Genomic DNA, 4,781 nt, shown 5'->3' with positions numbered 1-4,781 from the left:
GGCGTTTGAGATATTGTCAGACAATGGAGGGGCAAACAGAATCCGATCTTCATCATCCGAAGCTTAATCTTCTCCTGGATTGGACGCAACAGCAATGTCGCGAATGGCATCTGAACAGGATCCTAATCCAAATCCACCACCGGAAGGAAATCCACAGAGTGCCCCAGAGGTATTTCCGAAGGACAAACCGGTCGAAGAGCCTAAACCTGATCAGGTGGAAGCTAGAAAATCTTTGTCATCATCGGGAGACAGTTCGCCCCCAGCGACTATCCCAACGACGACAAAAGATGCTGTCCCATCAGAAGCGTTCATTCACATTGAACAGGTCGATGGAACAAAGGATGAGGCAGACAACTGACTGCATGGTCAGATGCAGTTAAAAAAAGAAGGGATCAGATCACTCTAGTAGTGAAATGAAAATTGCTGAATTCACTGTTCAAATGAACAAGGCTGAGGCAGCTTCACTCAAGGCGATGGATCTAGGTAGGATTTATTCCATTAGTCTTTATATGACAATGGCTACGCACCTCCAAACTAAGATTGATTCAGAACTAAGAGTGATTCAGACCAAGAAGGCTGTGGAAGAAGTTTGTAAAGGACATAGGTAAACTACGACATACAGATCTGATCGAAAGGACCGGAAGGTTCCAATCGATACATACAGTCTGGCGTTGTTATCTAGGTCTTTGAAAGAGTTTGGACAGATTATACTTACAGCCAATCTACAGAAGAACCTATGGTTCGAAGCAGCGCAGCAGAGCTTTATGCCGTCCTCTTAGTTCGAGAAGGCGAAATAAGCGATCACTATGCTGAAAACGTGGAAAGAGCAGAGTGAGATGATTGTCCACTTATGTTCGACGGGACCTCGACCGGAATTGCTTGTATCGATCATGATACCACCGGAAGAAGGAACGCCGGTGTCCCGCTACTTATTTGAGTTGGACACACACATGTCACGGGCCCAAACTCAGGAGATGTCACCTGACAAGCTATCCATGTGTGTACTATGGGTGCATACAATCTTTTGGTCAAACCTACATGGGAGAGATCAAGAGATTCTGTACGCCGATATCCATCAGTCTTATCCGGACAAAGTACGAGAGATCTCCATTGAGGGACCTACCTACGGCACAATGAAGCTAGCGGACTTAACCTGGGCTGAATTTTACTCGAGAGCAGATCAGACGTTTACCAAACGCCCTAGTTCCGTTGTGAAAGTCACTAATGCTCAGAAAAAGGTCAGCGCCAATCTTACCGGAGGATCAGGCAATGGTCGAGACTCTCAGTCCACTAATAGAGGTCAGAAGATAAACAAAGGTGGTGACAAGGGTGACAATAAGAACAAAAATACAAATGGTTCTGAAGGCAACAAGATCAATGTCATTCCTAAGGGTAACCAGACCAACAGAAATGGACCGCCGGCAGGCAACCCTAAGCCCAGGCATAAGGAGATCAAGAACTGTAGTGAGACTAATTGCAATTGGCGAATGACCCAACATGAGCCGAATGGCAGATAGAATGGAAGGCACGCAAGAAAGTGTAATCACTATATCGCGAAGTGTGCCGACTGTACCGGGACTGGAGGTCACCACAAGCATACATGCAAGGTGAAACTAAAAGTTGAAGTTAAGTGACAAACATACCGGGTCTTGTCACTAAGACAAAAGGATGCACCTCAAGACGAGCGTGTAATCCTTAATATACGAGTTAACGGACATGAAATAAAAGTGTTGTTAGATGCGTGCTCGCAAATTTCATGTTATATCCTCTAGATTCTGTAAAATGACAGACGTAACTCGTAAGTCAGAGCCAACTATGTTGAAACTGGCTGATGAAAGAGATATCACTTGCAGGGAAATGGCAATCGATCTTAGGTTTACATTGACAGACCAACGTACTATAGTTACTAAGGCAGTCATATGTAACACTTCACCAGACTATGATCTCATAGTCAGTATGAGTGATTTATTGTCAATAGGTATCACAATTACAGGCTTATCTACTAACATTGAACCACAGAAGGATCAGTCGGTCGACAACTTGTTGAAACCGGTAAATAAACCTTCGAAGACTGTGAAGGAGATGATCCCTCCCTTTACAGAGAAACTCAAGGACTTGATTTTCGAGAATGACAAGATTCGGATCACTGACTGAGCTAAGTTTAAATTGAATAACGGATACGTTAGTCTAGACCTGACGAGAGTAGATTTCTCGAAGCTGAAGTGTCCTACACGTAACTATGTTGCATGGCGTCATGAGCAGGTTGTACGAGAACAGATTAAAGCATGGTTAGATGACGGAGTGATCGCAGTCAACTATGAGCCGACTCCCGTCAACCTAGCGCTTTTAGCCGTCGACCAATTCAACTCTGACGGGACACTGAAGAAAGTTCGGGTGTGTTTGGATATGAGCCCAATTAACGCTTTGATACCGACACACAATTTTCACTTACCAAGGATAAACGAACTACTCAGGCGCATGGAGCGAGCTAAGATATTCTCCACTATCGACCTGAAGCAGGCTTACCACCAGGTGCAGATCTACAAACCACACCGGAAGTATTTCACCTTTACCTGAGAGGGTCAGCAATATTCGTTCAAAGGTGCCCCCTTTGGGTTACACATGTTACCTGCGTTCTTTCAACAAATTATGCAAGACTTGTTTAGGGACATGGTCAATGTACAAGTATACATTGATGACATTGTGGTATTCACCAAAACCAAAGAGGAGCACGAAAGGGTTGTACGAGAGGTTCTAGACAGAATCAACAAGCACAACTTTAAGATCAACAGTAAAAAATGTCACTTCGGTGTTAACGAGATTCAGCTGTTGGGTTACCGAGTATCCGGGGATGGAATCATGATCGATCCCGGGAAGGTCGAACACTTGATAGACTGGAAACTCTTACCACGGGTAAGGATGTCAACAGCATGTGCGGATTCGTCAACTTTTTGTCTGACAGAGTACCACATCTGGCAAGTTATTTAAAGCCCTTTGGACTTTTGAGATGTCATAAAGGCAAACTAGGCGCACTGTGGACCAAAGACTGTGATGACGCATTTAAGCAGCTCAAAACAGTGGTTCAACAGGCACCAGTAGTCCAGCCACCAAAGGATGGTATTCCGTTCATGGTAACAACAGACGCATCCGACATGGCACTCGGCGGCGTTCTGTATTTAATGATTGATGGGAAACCAAGATATGTACAGTTCTTTAGCAGGGCTATGAATTCGTCTCAGATCAATTACCCAACCGTGCAACAAGAGCTTCTGGCCATTATTACTGTACTCACTCATTTTAAGGACTATCTATATGGCACATACTTTAACGTGCTATGTGATCAGAAGTCATTGCAACACCTAAAGGACATGAAACCTAACTCACAGTTAGTCAGTCGGTGGCATGACACGATCGCAAAATTTTCTTTCGGCATAACACACATACCGGGTATTCACAATCACTTACCCGACATGTTGTCTCGCTTCGTACCAGACCTTAACAAGATAGTTAGGGAGCTACTAGCTACAGATTGGATGGCCAATCCTAGGTGGTTTAAGATCGCTGACAACATATATGGAACACATACCATAGATGTGTTTGCCGCTCATCATAATGCACAACTGCCGAGGTACCGGACACTGGAACATCCGAAAGGAGACGGATTCCAGATAGACTTGTCTAACGAGAATGCCCGGGAAAATACTCCATGGCTATTAATACCACAGTTGCTAAATTATGTACATATTCAAGATGCTACCATCACGTTGTGTTGTCCCCTAAGACACTCAGATAAATGGCTACCACAGTTGATCTCAATGATACAATGTGAGCCGATCTATGTGGATAGAGAGGTTGATACCTTTCTCTACCAGGGTACCCGTGCAGTCCAAAAGACGCCTTGGCGACATACTATAGTATGTCGAATAGGTCCAGTTGGAACAACCAAGTGGACACCATCCGAGACTTTCAAACAGAAGGTTGAGGAATCCAAGATTCCACTCTTGAATCCTAAGTTTCAATCAGAGACTGGGACAACACACGCACCTGCAGTATGTGTTACCGAGATACAGCCAAATTCAAAAAAATCAAAGAGGAGCGCAACACTAGCGAAAGCTTTCTACAACTAAAACAACAAGATACGGTCTGACAGGGAAACTGCATACCAAGCAGAAACTCGTTTGCTTAAGCAATTGATGAATGACTTTCTCGAGGTATATGATCATGTGACTCAACTAATGGTTAGATCAAATATTTTTAAGAAGCTTTAAGCGAGATTGGACAAGACGAGTCTTCGAGTCCAGGTGATGACGCGGTGGAATCCTCACCTCCTGATTTCAATGTAACAAGTAAATCACAGGAGGCGATTCTGAAGTGGTTAAGACAAAATCATGCTCTTAAGCACATGGATAAGGTTAGAACTGAGAAAGATTGCACGAGGTACGGAATCGTACACCCGAACCTCAAGCAATATATATCTCAGGTGAATCACGAATTTAACGACTGCGAAGTTAACCGGATCAAGCGCTACGGATACGCACCTTTACGCAGCGTATCAGAAGACGAGCCGTGGCGCCGGGCTATCATTGATTTGGTTGAGCTTCTCACGTCCGAAACACGTGCTTGATGTCGCATCGAGATATAATGTATTGTATCCGCTGAAAGATAAATCGACACAAACTATGGCTGAGTGCATATTCAAGTGCTTCGCAGATTCTAGGGTTTACATACAGGAGATGTCGTGACGACATTGTTACTTGTTGCGAGATCGTGCCATAAGATGG

Source organism: Sphaeroforma arctica, assembly GCF_001186125.1.
Source record: "Sphaeroforma arctica JP610 unplaced genomic scaffold supercont1.619, whole genome shotgun sequence".
Classification (NCBI taxonomy): Eukaryota; class Ichthyosporea; order Ichthyophonida; genus Sphaeroforma; species Sphaeroforma arctica.
Note: the sequence above shows the minus strand (reverse complement) of the source record.